A 16,342-nucleotide genomic window follows, 5' to 3' on the forward strand; every position below is an offset into this window, starting at 1 on the left:
GTAGCTGATATCATGGTGGTTGTCATGGCAGGTCATCCAGAATTGCCTGCTATGCAATAAAATTTAATGTTTTCACTCAAGTCTGTCTCTTAGAGTATGTGTTGAATTAAAATAATCCCTATTTAATTTTTCCTGAAGAACTAGTACTAGGCGCTATTCTTTATTGAAGTCTGAAGAGTACAAGTAATAGAAAATAATTTTTCAGTGAACTCATTCAGAGCTGATTTTACTTTTTCACCATTGTTGCTGAGTCCTCCTGCTATGGCACTGGGGCATGAGAAGAGCTTGTTACCCTCTCCTTATCCCTCCTCCCCCCAAAATAACAAGCTTCCAAATGACAGGGTTCTTAATTGACTTGATAAGCCTAAATTCTTATGCTAGATAAATGCACTATCTGCCACCTAAATCAACTTTCACTTATTTATACGTGCCAACATCTGTAATATAGTTTTTTAATCTATAAGGTATTTTCTAGAAAGGTACATGGCTTATGCATAGATCTGCTTAATATTGTTAAAAAAAGTATTCACTTTCTCTTTCATTGCTACTGCCTGTTGCATCCACAATTTATAATTTATATTAGGTTAGGATGCTGTAAACTTTCAGAGAAGTGAAGGATTTTCTCATGTGTCATATAAACAAACAGTGTTTGATCAGAAGCGTTCCATGGTAAATTGCTTGAGCAAAGCAAGACTAAGATACATGACCTCAGCCAAAAATTAGTCAGTCATTTTAGTGTGATTTAAATTATCTCTAGCCAGAATTGCTTGGCATTAAAATGTAATAATTCTGATATCCAAGCTTGATGTATTTGCATCAATTCTAAATGAAGTCTTCTGTTACCTGTGGATTATTCCAGTGGGGTTTTGTCTTCTATAGAGCTTTCTATTTGTCATCTGTCTGTGTTCTACTAATGAGAATAGCTTCACAGAAATGAATAAACCTATATACACCATGCTTACTTTGTGGCTGTTTTGAGTTATATCTTGATAACTTATTTCTACAAGAACATGTTCTTTTGCAATGTTCAGTCACTTGAATTCTCAGTGGGATAGGCAGCCTGTAATGAAAATGTTGACTCACCTGAATGATACCTGCTTTCTTTACTTTGTAAGTCAGATTGCAAGATAATTTTTAAATTACAAGTATTAGATCATATTTTTCTGGAACGATTGCTTATGATTATACCAAGTTACTGCACTCATCTGTTTTAATCACAGTCTATGTTATAAATTTCAGTGTTAAAGGAAGAAGAAGGTGTTTATAGGTAACTTCAGATCTTGTTAGCTTAATACACTGAGTCTTCATATTAATGGTACTCCTTGTGTTAAAGGTTTCATCTTGTAATATAAAAGACAGGTAATTTTGGAGAGGAGGGGAGGAAAAAAGGATTTATGAGATGTAGTGTGGATATGCATATAGTCTTCTTTTATAAATTGTGCACCAGCAGCCTTTAATTTTTGAATGCTTTAATTCTAGTGCAAGTACTGAAATGACTCACCAGTTATCTAAAGCATCAGGTAACTATACCTATATTTAGCTTTGTTCTATCTTCTTATCCTTGTTTCTATCTTCATTTTCTCAGTTGTAAGCTACAGTGAGTTTCATGAATGTTTAGAAAAACAAAACCCCAAAACAAGGTATGAAGTGTTCCCAAGCGTTCTCACGAGTACAGCCTCTGCAGGCTCTTCACAGGCTCTTTCTTCTGATGGTCAGGGCATGTTGAGGGTAAGTCCTCTGTCTTCTTTCACTGTACTTTCAAATACAAAATATTTAACCCCGCCTACCAACAGGCTTCACTTTAAGTTGGAGGGAAATACCATTTTTAAGAAGAAATGTTTTCTCTCTGCTGCTTGCTGAGGGTTCTGGCCTGTTGATGGTGTCCCTGGAGCAACCAGCTCCAGCAATGCCTTCATTCTGGTGGTTGGCCTTCACTACTTTCCTCCTCCATTGAGGAAATGCTGTGTGCCACAGACTGCAGTATTTAACCACAGGTCAGGGTGTCTGCCTTTTTAGCTCACTAGATTGTAGTGCTGAGTTGCAGGGGGGTCAGATGTGAAATCAATAGTGTTTTTCCATCTGACTGCCTTGAAGACTACGTAAATTAAATCTGTTTACCTGTAAAAAAAGTTATGTCCACACTGCATGAAATACAGTTAATATGAACTGCTGCTTGTGTTGCTGCTGGGAAGGATCTTTGCCTGGATAATTCTGTTTTTAAAGTAGTTACGGGTAGGTTCCCCCGAGATTTCTACGAGTGAGATGCAAATAACGTACACAACAATGACAATTTTACTTCTTTCCTCACGAGTTTTGTAAAGCCTGCTGCCAGCAGGCTTTCAAAGCTGATGAGGTGAGCAAAGATGTACTGCCAGCTAGAAGGCATACTTTGTTTTCTGGACTTCTCTGCCTGTTCATATCTGTTAGGTGTGGGTTTTGTTGCCCCTTTCTTTTGGGCCTTTTTTTTCCCTGTTTTGATTTTATTCTTTTGAGGTTTTTTTGACTTAGTGAACTTGTGAAGAGGAGGCCTGCATCTCTTTCATCACCATCAGCTTCTACAAATTTTAGCCTTTTTTTTTTTTTTTCCCCTCTACCTCCAGCCCATCTCATATATCCCCAATTAGTTTGGCTTGGTACTTTTTCCTCTTGTATTTTTATTTACTTGAAGAAGTTGTCTATAAGTTCTACCAAACATTAACTCAGACTTCAGCTGCAGGAAGGCTGGAGGGATGCCATGGGATGGAAGACATCAGATATTCTAGTGTAAAATATGATGGGGAAGGCTTGAAGGAGTTTTTGGTTTTACTCCAAATCTCTGCTTTCACTGGGAGTTGAAGAAACATGTTTAGAGAGTCCTAAAATAATGTGATTACCGCAAAAGGTGAAAGGTAATTTTCAGACTTTTCCTTTATTCAGTCTCAGATCTGAAAACGTCAGTTTAAATCCCATGTTCTGAATGAGCAGATGCTTCTAAACATAGTTAAATCATTACCCTAACTTCTAAATTAGTGTTAAAAACAGTATTCATAGATAAATTTGTTTGGGTTTTGTCTCATTGTATTGATGAGATGCAGAGCAATAGTAGAAGCTACCATTTCCTGACATGGTATACTAATTTACCACAAGAGATTATTATATTCTAAGTACCAAAAGAGAGAAAATGAGCCTTCTAAATCCTTCTCAACATCAGTATTTCAAAGCTATTTCAATTTGGTTTTAATGAAACACATATGGAATTATATAAATGGGGCAGTTCTAAATACCCAGAATAGCTTGAATACTTTAAGTGAGATAAATGGTTAGATATTGCAGGTTAGCCATGCACACACTGTAGCCTGTGTGCTGAACTGATCAGTATGAATCTCAGCACTATGCGCAGGGTTATTTACATTGCTTCTCCTTGGTCCTTCCAAATATGAATATTTATGCTAGTGGGTGGGATATGGTGGGATTGCATGCAGCAATCCAACTGAGTATAGAAATTATGATGGCTTTTAGGTTATGCAGTGTTTTTCATAATTATGTGGTTTCTGTTAAAAAATATGAATAACACGTACAGTGAAGTCAGTGTTAAGCACTTATGCAACTTTGAAACTTGCTCATGTTTCCCTTTCTAACAACGCTTTTACTGTGGTTATGCTGCTTATGTTTTGACTACAGGCTGCTGGAATTTGCTTTGAAAATATCAATATCTGTTTTATTTGCTGATTAGCTTTGGAGCAGCTCCTTCTTTAGACCCTGATTAAGGCAAAAGTTTGGGGAGCAAGGAGAGACTTTCTTGTTCAGATCACTGAGGACTACATTATCATAGAGCATGCAGGAGATAACATGTTTGAGACAGATTGAAAGCTCCAGTTCTGACTTCATTTAATTTTGAGAGATCACCTTTTAACCTTATTTTCCCGTGTTTGTTTGTACCTAATTCTTATAGGGACAAGAAAGGATTATTGTTATGCTATTAATGTTATGTTGTTGTAGGATTACTGATTTCCCCTTCCCCCTCTGATATGTTTGTGACTTTTAGACTCACCACTGATAGATGACCTGCATGAGGCATTGGGAAACCAATGATCTCAAAAATGTGCTGTTCTTTGCAGGGTACAGTATTAGAAAAGATAAGGCATACTTGCTGCATATTTATGCTCACAAAATGCGTTTGAGTTTGCAGTGAAGACTAGGTTCAGACCTATAACCATTAGCCTGCTTTATTCCTGATCTCATGTTGATAGAAATTCTTGCCAAAATAAATAAATGCCTACTAAAATTCTGTGTCTATTCAGTGGTGTTAAATGACAGTGCTAGTGAGACAAAGGTTGTTCTGTACTTGCATTTTGTTTAATGTAAAACTGAAGATCCTGATGCCTGTGCTTTTAGAACCCTATTCTGGAAGCCCTGTTGATTTGCAGCTGGGACAAAGGGGTATAAAAGGCTCTATCTGATTTGGGATTGATCCTCTGAGCAGTCAGCACTTCATGAGGATGGCCACCTGAAGTAATTCTGGTTATTGACAGCAGCAGTGTTACAAGTGGTGACTTGTGTGAGGCTACATTGCCATCCAGACATGTGCTGTAGAGAAACTAGGCAACATTTTTTGCTGCCGGGCCTAGGAAGGGAAGGTAAAGAAAATGCCTGCTGTTTTGCCCAAGAAAAGTTTGAGAAGGCAGACCAGTAAGTAATTTATTCCCGCGATGTGACTGAGTTCCTGTGGTGCATGTTTCCCATCTTCTTCAGAGCACTCCTCAGCTCCTGTGCCAGTTTTGGTAGGACATCACTCTCCCCCTCACCTTAGTCAGAGCAGTATGCAGGGAGGGGAGTGTGTTCAAATGGTCAGAAAGGGGTGGAAAACAAGGAGTGGGAGTCTCTAGACTTGAGAGGTGGGCACTTATCTGTCCCCATTTATACTAATTTTTCATAGCTGTAGTTATGTGACCCATGCATGCATTTTGCATCAGAGGGTAGGATAAAAACTACAAGCAGTCCTGCAAGCAGGGGCTGGGATCTTATCAGCCCTGCAAACTTCAACTGCTAGGTCTACAAGCTGCCCGAGGTGCAAGTATGCTCTTCTTCAGGAACATTATATGGAATGAGAGTCCTGAAAACTCTTTTATGAAAGGGCTTTTGGCTTGCTCCATTAAATAATTAAGCCTCTCTTCCAAGAAAGGCTCTTCATCTGTGCCAGCAAAGTGCTTCTGGTTTCTTGTAAGAAGACTGCAAGACTGGATTCTCGTATAGCAAGTCACAGCTGCTGGTTTTAGATGGACACAATTTCTAGTCATTAAATTAACAGTCTTTCAAAGATTAAAATCTAAATTTATTTTACATTTGGCTAAAAAGGCTCAAAGTTTAGTAGGCTGTCTTCAAACTTGTGAGCCTTGAAATGATAACCAAAGCCCATTGCATTTGAAGCTAGTTCTCTTCTGGGATTGATTGTGCTGAATATCTTCAACTCTTGTGTAAAGTAATAAGATCTGAGAGTTGCTCTGAAACTCTGAATTATGGGTGTGGACTGGAGACTTGAAGTCTGAAAGGTTTGCAGTGTCTGAGCTCCCAGCCAGCTGGCTGGCAGCAGGCCAGAAGTTGAGTGAATGCCTATATGCGGTAGCATCTGTGAGGAACCACTTCATGTTCCAACAGTCACACCTTGACTTGCTTTCTAGTTGCATTTTGCAGCTCAACATAAACACCTTCTTGCATAGAGAGATGTAAGAGAGCGGAAAACAGTCTTTGAAGAATAAAAACACAATGGGCTTTAGAGAGCTTGATGGGTCTTCATTGTCATCACATAAGATCAAAGAAAGCCTCAGAGCTTCACTTTCTACTCAGAATTGGAAATAATGTTCTTAATTACAGAAGTGAGCAAGTCTGAGGGAGTTTTTTCTTCAAAGAGAGGAGCGCTGCACCTCATCCTTTCAGCTTTTGCAGTATAGCATTTTTGAAAAATTGCACCTGTCTTCTAATGGAAGAATATAATTTAAAGTTTTCCCAGGCCAATCTATAGATATCTCAGTTAGATATACTCAGCATCAGATTGTGTCACCCATTGCTTTAATGTGGTCATAGTGAAAATGATAGTAAATAGAGGAGAAGAAAGTGCCAGCCTTGGTGATGAAGATTAATAATGTAGAGGTATGGGAAGTATACTTATTATATTGCAAGCTCTTTTTTTCTGCTCTTCCACTGAGGAAAATCTGTATTTGTGTCAGCTTTCTGACTTAAGTGACGCTCTCAGGTTCCCTGTTTTCCACCACATGGAATACAAAAAATGTATCTTCATCTACAAAACCCTCTAGTGTCTTGTTCCAGTGTAGACAAGCACACCTCCCATGTCCTTGTAAGCAGCTGACTTTTGCTACCATTATGCCTTGTGTAAGGACTTTAGCATCTTACAGTCAGTCATGTTTGTTGTTTCTTTTTTTTGTTTGAGGTTTGTTTTTGTGTCCTTTTTTTAATTGTTTCCTTTTCAAACGTGTTTTTTATGGTCTGATAACATGTCTCTCTCAGTTGTCCACTTGGAAGCAGAGGCTGCTTTTTCTATACTATATTTTACAATCTTTGGCTCACTAGGGTCATCAGCATTCATTTTATGCAAGCCAGGTATGCACTATATGGGGTCCATGACTTCTATGCACTACCTAAGGCTATTTCTTATGCTTACTGTGTTACTAATAAGCAGCGTGGTCCCTTTCTGTGGTTCACCAACTTCACGGCCATCTGGCTGGTCAGCCAGAGGTCATGAAGTGTTGGCTAGGAGACACACATGTTTCAGTCTTGTTAAGGTCTCGGTTGTGCTGACAGCTGTGTTGTTTTCTGAAATCGACAGTTCATACTGCACCTCTGCTGCCGACTGTGAGGAAAGGCAGTGGAAGAAAAATAAGTAGAGTGGAAAGACAAGAGGACACGAAAGATATTTGTGTGGTTTGAGGTGATTGCTGAAATAGCATAGAGGGTGGAAAAATACATTGTAGTGAAGGAGAAATGGAAGGAACCTGAGGAATTTGAACACTGGGACGTTAGAAGGTTGACATTGGGTTGGAGAAGGTTGACATTGGGTTGGAGAAGTGTCAGAGTGGTATGTGATAGGAAGCACATTTTAGGTTGATGTGAAGTCTTCAAAATGTCTTATCATTCACATTTGTGATTTCTGTGTTCACAGAATTCTGATACTGTGTTCTTCCACGTCTGGTTGTGTGGGAAAAGTGCAAGTGCTCAGTGTAGTAAATCTGCTTCAAGCTTCACTTCAGATCCTTCTTTACTGCATCCATTAGCCATAGGATGAAACACACCTCACTGACTGCTTAACAATTCTTCCCCTGCTTCTCTGAGGTGGCGATGGTGGACCGGTGTCTTCATTTTAGTCAGTTCAGTCTCCAGTGAATCACTGCCAACTTGTAGGTCTGTGGAGGTGAGGGATGGTCATGTCCTTTGCAATGTGGATGTGGGTTTTTTTTTTTTCTTTTTATGTGATTCTGAGGAAAAAGTGAATATGAATGCTATTAAAAATACTCTGTAGGAATCAGTCTTAATACTGTCCTGTAGAGAATCTCTGGCTTTAATACTGAGATGTCTCTGCCTGTTATTAAGCATCCAGAGGAAGTGCTGTCTGGGGCACTTGGATTTATAATTAGCCTATTTGGAAAAAAGCCCTAAAGTTGCAGGTTAGCTGACCAACTTCAAAACATGATCAATTGCACTGACATATATGCAGATGTATATGCACACATGTACAGGTAACTGCTGTCTTACCAGATTGAAATCAGGATCCGTGTGAGAAGTGTCCCTGTGCTCCATGAAATGGACATAGTTTTTTTCCATGCTGAGAGCTGACCTTGAAGCTTGGCACTTGTGACTTTCTGAGAAATGTTTATATGGCAGATGCTAGGCCCATGTTTTTTCCTCCACAAATGATGATAGATATTGTGGTGAGTTTGCCACCAGTCTGCAGACTTCCAGTTCTACCAAGTCTGCTGAATATCGGCCAACTCACGTACCTTTTACAAGTTGTTGACCTCCAACAGAGTCTTGCTGGAGCTGAGGAGTCTCTTGTGACTGTGTCCTCCTGAAACTTCTCTTGTCCTCTTGCTGGCCTGTGTCCTGTCCCAGGTCTTGTACATGGTCCAGGCACTTGTGTGTGGTCACCACAGGTGGTGGGGCAGGCTGATGGAGCTCTGTGGTGTTCTCAGATGGAGTTTTAGCCACCTGCCTCTGCTGGATGTGGACCCTTGCAAACCACCTCTGCCTCCAGACATCAGACATGCCATGCTGTTCCCTACACCTTTATTGACCAGCACATTGTTGTGATGGTTAGAAGTGACTGTTCAAACTGAGTTGGATATGGAGACACTTCTGACTTGTCTGCTAGCTAAGCATGGAAATTTAGTGAGTGTTGGTTGTGTTGCAGAGACAAGTAGGTGCCTCTTGAAATTCAACTTTGCAGTTTGCAGCTGTTGATAGGGAAACATCCTAATAGAGGACCTGACATGATGTTAGATTTGGTAGGGTGTCCCCCAACTGCTGCTGCCATGAGGTTTTAAAAAAAGGAAGTGACACACGCAGGAGGGAGCAGCGAGGGCTTGGGGAGCTGCTGGGGAGAGGTGGGGGAGACATGAGCTCAGCCGCTTGCGTGGGAGGGAGCCACAACTGCTTGTGGCAGCTGAAGTTTAATTTCTGTTTAAGGGTTCTTGGTTGTTTTCTTACCTGTCATAGGTAGCTTGGTGGTCTGTGAAGGGGGGATTAGATTAGAATTATTATTTAAGTCCTTTTTTTTTTTTTTTTTTTTAAATTTAGTGGGTATATGTGTGTATTTTCCTTTGCTTGGCAAATATGAGCATTCCCAAAAGCTTGATTAGAGGTCTGGGGCCAAGACTACTGATCATGTTCTCCTGTTGCTACCTTCGGCAAAACATTGCTAGAAAAATCATTGCTTATCTGATAATCAAATAATTGAGCACCTCTTCTTCCCATGTCTCTTAAATGCTTTTTAAATTAAGTTTTTAACCTTTGTATAACTGCTCCTCCTGCCTTTATTAATGAAATACATAGTTTTCTGGCTTCAAGCAGTACTGCTGAGAAAGCTGGAATATTCTACAGTATTTTAAAGAAGCACAGTTTATAAAAATTTATGTGCTCCTTAAATGGTGTAATCTGAAAAGTAAGACTTAATAAAACAGCCTCCTTCATTTATTGCAACACACAGCTTAATGTTGACTGAAAGTTGAATCAAGGAGCAAAATGTCACTCTTCCTGTGTTTCATTTTTATTTCTAGCCATATATAGCTTTGAGAATATTTTTCTTACAGAGATGAAGTCTGTTTCTAGCACACAGCACTCGTTATGAGCAATTTTCACTGGCAGATTAAAAAAGCTGTAGCACAGCTATTTACATATTGTCAATAAATATGGTCTTGCACTGTGTTGCAACATGAAAGTCTTGTTCCGTTAGTAATGTTTTATGTAGTAGCGAATATAATTTTTGTTCTCAAGCTAAGTATGATAGATTAAAATATCTATAAACAGCCCTTAATATCATGCACTTGGGCTGTGCCTGATACTGTATGGCACTAGTGATAAGAGTAAAGAATTAGGAAGAATGCTAGTGTGGGCATATAGGAGCTCATTATTGCAGTGGGGTTCAGACTATTCTAAGCATAATGTTTGTGGCTGTGGCTTATGTGTAGCTTAGTGGAACATCTTAAAGTGTTGTAAAGTTTGTATACACATAATGCTGTAGCATTATGATGTTTTGGCAATATGAGTCATGAAAAATATACTGTACCTCAGGAGAGACAACCGGCCCTGGAACTTCTGAGAAACAGGCTGTGTACTTTCATCTTGCCACTGACATTTGAAAACCTTTTGGTCAGTGTAGAGATTAGTTGATTATATGAACCATGTAGGGACAGGAAACTTCAGATTTATTCCGCCCCCCCCCCCCCCCCCCACCGCCCCGATTTGTGCTAATCAGAGAGATCAATATGAAATATGCTGTCAAGGAAGAATAAATTACAGGTGCCTGTTTTTTTTTCTCATAATTATTTACCTGATATTGTAGGAGCTCTCAGCATCTTTCAAATATACAGTTGTCTCTTAGATCTTAACATTCCTTAGTTTCGTGGACTTACATATTTAAAAGATGCGTGTAAGCCTTATTTGAGTCAGTTCTCCATACTTAGAAGGGCTCATGGTTAAGTATTTTCCAAATGAATTCAGCTGTTTTGCATAATGGCAAAAATTTCCTTGGCATTTCCATCGTAGCCTCATGAAAGCTTAGTTAGGACTTTATGTGCCAACGCACACAGAAGCGCTCGGGTCATTGGAGTATCTGCCCACGTGTCAATGTAAAGGACAGAGGGGTCCTGTTGACTTCTGTAGGGCTACTGTGCACTAAGACCATGTGTGGTGCCTCACCAATCTGAGGGCTATGGTGTAGATTTTGAAGTACTGGACATAAACCAATCGGAAATCTGCATTGTATATGATGCTGGTTATGTGTGCCTTCAAAACAAGAATACTGGCAGAATAAATTGCTACGTTTTATTATCTCCTTCTAATAGACCTAGCAAACTACAAGTGCTCATCTTCTGAAAGAGCACTCCTAAATATATTGGACACCGAAACAAACCCTCTTATAGGCAAATAATTCAAAAAACCCCAACAAACCCAAACAGGAATTTCATCTTTATGCACCCAGACAAAATCCCAAATGTTGATGCTTTCGGCTAAAAGGTGTGATCGGTCCAGCTCTCATTTCCCAGCGTGCGGTGCCTCGGCAGCCCCGTGCTCCAGCGAAGGGCTATAATTAGCTGAGCAGCCGGCTCGGCAGCGGTGACGGTGACGGGCTGCGAGCCCCAGCGAGCATGTGCTGGATTCTGCATGTGCCCGGCGCTTATTGGCGGGCGAGGTTGCTGCCTGCCGGTTTGATAGGTTTCCCCAGTCATCTTTATGCTGCATTACAGACATAGATACAGAGGTACTGCCTGCGTGCCACGGGAGAGGTGCTGGGCTCGTAGCGTAAAAGAAACCCCCCCAGATGAAAGGCACTGGTCTTTGTTGCAAAACATCAGTGCTTAAGGACTGCTAGTCGCAAGGCGGGAGGTCAGTGAAGGGGTTTGACTCGGTGGTAATTACTTTCAGGTCTTTATCTCTCCGGTAAAACAGTCATGCATGAAATGAATACTGTTAATCATGTCATCTGTTTAATTTGATCTTGCTTTTATTAATATCATGTGTACTCCGGCAGGAGAACCGTCAGATTAGAAAACATATCATTAGAATGGATTTAGTTCAAAAATAGAGTGTATTTCTATGGGAATATTGCTTTCATTTGAAATTTTGAGCCTGTGCATGTGAGTGATTTTACTGGCTGCCTTTTGTTATGCTAATTGAAATATTTCTTTTATTGGGGTGTTTTCTGCAGAGCAATTGAATTAGAGCATTTATAACGATTGGCACATGAAAATAAATCTCTATAAATAGTGATTAGTTTAAAGAATAATTCTGTGAAGTGTTCTTTAATTTGATAACAGCAATAACTATCTTGTTGGTTCTCTTGCAACAAGATAGAGGGATGAGGAGTAATATGCTATTGTTCTTTCAACAAAGATGCTGGAGCCTTCATGTTTGGGTGGATTCTTTGTTTCATCCACTGGGTTTTATTTTAAGTGGTTTTCAAAATGAAACTAAAGCCACCCTGTCTGGTAGATTGCAGTATATCCTTTGCTTGCACACACATTTGTAATATCTGTATATATTTGTATTGTTCTCAAAGGCTGAATTTTGGCCCAAAGCCGTGTTTATTGTCAGAACTGTCCTCATCAGTAGAATGAAACAAGATATATATGCGTATATACGCCGATCTTTTACTCTATGATTCTGAAGCTATTACAGTATTTATCATAGCGTCATACCCATTTAAGTTCTTTTCATACTTGACCTACACATCAATTGATCACAACTTTTCCTATAAAAAGCATACATATTTAATGAGCACATCCTACAGTGAAAGCTGTTCAGAACAGAAGGAAGCAAGCATGAAGTATAGAAAAAAAAAAGTCCCTTAATGTAGTCATGCCTCATTTGATGACTTTTGAATATTGAGGCTGACTGCTGAGACTTCAAAGTTAATGCCCTTGTCTCTGTCAGACTCCAGAGCCCACATGAACTTGTATATTAAGTCACTAGTCATCTGGCTGGCTGGCTGCCACCATGCGTCTGAGGTATGAGTGGATTGTCTCAGCCAGGATCAGAAAGGTGTTAGGAACGGGAGCTATTTCGGTATTAGTCTTCACTCTTCTTTTTGCACCTATCCATTAAGAGGTTTTTCCTACTGTTTGAACTAAAATAAAATTTGAGTTGTTCACTCTTAAACTCTGTGGTATGAAATGGTGTTACCCTCTGAGTAGATAACCTTTAGAGTGAGCACTTATTTGGTTGCTAACTTTGTATGACTGTGGGGACAACAGATACGCATGCTTTGTTATTTGTGATAGCATATTCAAAAGGCAAAATATTTGGGAGGTTTAATCACAGCTAGTACATACCAGTTTCTTTGAATTTTTGGTCTTGACTAAAATAGGTATCTTGGTGTCTACATTCACCTCGGTTTTATTTCCAAAGTTGTCTTCTATGTAGGCTTGGAAAATGGCAATTTTGCATGTTAACAGTTAAACCTGGATACGAAGGTGTGTTGTTCTCAGGCTGTTTCATATTCCCTCATTTCTCCAAATCAACAACCAAAAGTGTCTTTAAGAGGTTTTAAGTTAAACTATGCCTTACCTGAAGTAATTTATATACATTTTTATGACCTTTATTCATGTACGGGATGCTGTTGCAAAGAACAGTTATGTTAGTAATGTGTGTATTTTCAAGACTGTGTGTATTTTTAAGAGACAAGAGGCTGTTATTTTCTATTCCATCTATTAAGCTATCGTTATTTGTAAGTAACATAAGGCACAGCTGGAAAAATGCTGTAGAAGTTAGCATATTTTTAGTGCTTGGTACAGGGAATACCACCACCCACTGGAACTGAAATACTGCACCAGCAGTTATTTAGGTGTGGACATCTCTGCCTCCAAAAAGAGCTGTGATGATCTATACAAGCATCACCAGATAAGAATGACAGTCGTGAAACTAGAACTGGTGAAAGTGTAATTTAAACTTGCAATACCTTAACAGGAAGAAATAAGCTGTAATACTTTGTTATTGCATTTCTTTTTGTTATAACCTCATTTTTCTTCCGAGTAAACAAAGAAAACTAATTGAAGCAACAGTTCATGTGGATTACTCTCTAAAAAAGTTGTTGTCTTTGTTGCTGTAAACATATTTTAAATATAGTCAGCATATTGCTACAGGAAATGTTGCACACTTCAGATTATTCTCAATGAGATTTTATGTACAAATGTTGCCAGTGAGTTTCTTGGTGTAGAAGTTTTTGATTATTCTTTGTTAGGAGAGGCATGCATTGCATGTGTGCTGCGCACCTCTGAGAACTGTTCTTATTTCTGATATCTTGCCCTGTAGATAAATCTCCAAGTCCTCTGTTAAGTAGAAGGGAAACTTCTTTCCAACCGGAAATGTTGTGTGTGTGTGTGTGTGTGTTTTTGCTTTTGTATGTTAAGGGCACAAAAGTGTGTTACAAAAACAAAGGTCTCAGGTTTTTCATATGTATCCATATATAGCTGGAGAAGAATCGCTTGTATGATCTAACACTGATACATGTTTGTGTAGAAATTCATATGTTGTTTACACTTTCAATGTCATACCAGTAGTCTCATTATAATCCAGTAGAAATATAAATATTCCTTCAAGAGTAATGCTTTCAGAAACACCAGCCTTGGCTGCTAGCTTGAGATGGATATATGCAGTAAACTGGATGCCTATAATAAACAGTGCTACAGTGGCTCTGGTTTATTAAGGTATTTTAGTGCTATGTGTGTAAGTGAATTTTGCATTACTTAAAACCATATAAAATCTGAAGCAGAAAGGTGATGCTTAAGGTTAATGCATTTTTTTTTTCTAGTCTGATAGCAATGAAAGAGATACTCCTGAGAAAAAGTCCTGGGGATTTAAAGTATTACCACAGTGTTTATTTTGCAGGATTTGCACTTTTACGCTTTATAGTTTTGAAGTTGAGTAGCAGTAAGTGATATATGTGTAAAGGTTTACATCAAAATGAGGAAAGCGACATTGTGCCCCAAAGCTCCTCTTGCATTTTCCTCTGTTTTTGGAACCAATTCCAGTTGCTACTTTGACGAAACGTCTGTCTGTTTAGATGGGTGAGACATGCAATAGCCCATCTATAAATGCTTATTAGAACAATTTGAGACTTCATGGGAAATCAGTAGCCTGTTTTCTGTGTTTTGTTGGGTGATGGTCTTTTTATTCTTTTAAACCTGAAAACTGTCGGACTGGGTGCTGGGGAGGCGCAGGATGAAGTCTCTTGGTGCCGATTCCCTCTGCAGGCTCGGTAAGGGGTACAGTGATTTGGGAAGGCCTTATCGTCATGGCGCTCTGCCCACATGGATGCAGCAGCAGTAATTAATGGGGCTGGAAATGTGACCATGTTGTCTGTATGCAGACAGCGGCTGCCCCAGTTTGGGGACACGGGTGCTCCTGTGCCCAAGGACTGGCCAAGACCAGGCCTTATGGTGGGGAAGGTCTACCCTGCGCTGTCCCTTCATTGGGGGTCTTCCTCACCTACCACAAGTTATTCTGGGGACTGTATGGAGTCAGAAACTTAAACAGCGGATTAAAGAAATGTGCCTAGCTTTTGGCATCTGTCTGTCAAACATTTGCAATGTTTAGAGGAAGGTCATGTTTTATAGACCAGGGAATAGAAGCAGCAATGTCTTTTTCTTGCAGTTCTCACAGATGCAGTGGTATGGTGAATTGAAAACAAAATGGATAATATTAATTTCTTTTTTTTTTTTTTTTTACACTTAATCTCCTGTTATGATTAATTATAATTGTTTGTAAATGTATTACCTGAAGTATTAAATGCGGCTTGATAGATTTAATGTAGAATTCAACTGGCAAATAGTAATCCTGAATGCTATTGTCTGCATAATCCTAGTAACAAGATTTCTGTCTTAATTTTGCGTTGTCTTTTGTGGATATGCTTCAGTCACCTGTAGGCACAACTACTTGCTACAGCCTATCTGTGAAGCAGCTGAAGTTTCCAGCCTGGTTCCTCACTTTTTAAATATGTCATTTTTAAACATGAGTTGTCCATTCCATTCCACAACAGCCATTATTTGATTTTATGTCCTGTCATAGTTGCCTCATACTTCTGTGCTATATTGGTTTATTAATTGAAACAGTATATCATTTATACAACTGACGATTATATGGCCATCTATTTTGATTTTTATCTGTTTGGTCTGGTAGAGTTTTTACTGCATCCATTTATACCTTTCTAATATGAATGCTTGTACCACAAAATCCCAATTAATGGCGAAGAGGGATATTAAATTCTTATTTCTCTTAAGGGAGCTTAGCATTTTGGAAGTTGGTAGGCTAGCCCAAAGATTAGACTGTTCTGCTCTCTGAGTAGGAAGTCTGTAGAAACACATTCTGTAGCAAAGTTATGCCATGTATAATACAACTTTAATGGGTTAATTGTGCCATTTAACTGGAGAGAAATGTGAATATCCAGGTTTGCATAGGCATGCACATTTTCACAAGTTTGGAAATATTTGGCTTTTGTGTTTGTTTAGGGTCCATGGTTATAACTGATTCTTTTCAGGTCTGGGTATTGGGTTTGTAGGTAATGATACTGTCAAGAGGATGGGACCAGACTCCTTTCAGTGGTGCCCAATGATAGGATGAGGGGCAACAGGCACAGACTGAAGCATGGCAGGTTCCATCTGAATATGAGGAGAAACGTCCTTACTTTGAGGGTGACAGAACACTGGAACAGGCTGCCCAGAGAGGTTGTGGAGTCTCCTTCTCTGGAGACATTTAGAACCCACCTGGACACATTCCTGTGTGATCTGCTCTAGGTAAACCAGCTTTAGTAGGTGGGTTGGACTAGATGATCTCCAGGGGTCCCTTCCAACGCCAACCATTCTGTAATTCTGTGATTTTTGTGATAATGCAAATTCATTATATGATACAGTCCCTGTTCCAAAGTGTTTCCTGCCTGTGTTATATAGGTAGAAAAAGGGCAGAGGAGAAGGAGAAACAGAAACAATAAAGATGAAGCATCTTGTATGTGACCACAGCCTGTGTGCTTGTAAAGTAGGATGAACAGTATGTGCTTTAAGATCATAAACCATCACTGCAAATGTCTTTAGAAAGAGTTAAAAGTATTATAAGATTGGTAGAACTATTCCTGTCTGTATAAGCA

At 39.3% G+C, this 16,342-nt stretch overlaps 1 protein-coding gene across 9 annotated transcripts in view; it reads left to right on the plus strand.

Annotated features, from left to right (window-relative positions):
- The window catches only part of FAM110B (family with sequence similarity 110 member B), a 128,765-nt gene that overhangs the window by 57,457 nt on the left and 54,966 nt on the right, over window positions 1-16,342 (plus strand). For 2 of the 9 annotated variants that reach the window (XM_005506492.3, XM_065053606.1), the window contains exon 1: window positions 10,493-11,091. The exons of the other annotated variants lie outside the window; for them this stretch is intronic. The gene's annotated coding sequence lies outside the window, so the exon portion shown is untranslated. Of the gene's footprint in view, window positions 1-10,492; window positions 11,092-16,342 lie in introns of those variants that run through there. 9 annotated transcript variants of the gene reach the window in all.

This window comes from Columba livia, chromosome 2 (genome assembly GCF_036013475.1).
Source record: "Columba livia isolate bColLiv1 breed racing homer chromosome 2, bColLiv1.pat.W.v2, whole genome shotgun sequence".
In the NCBI taxonomy this organism is placed as follows: domain Eukaryota; kingdom Metazoa; phylum Chordata; class Aves; order Columbiformes; family Columbidae; genus Columba; species Columba livia.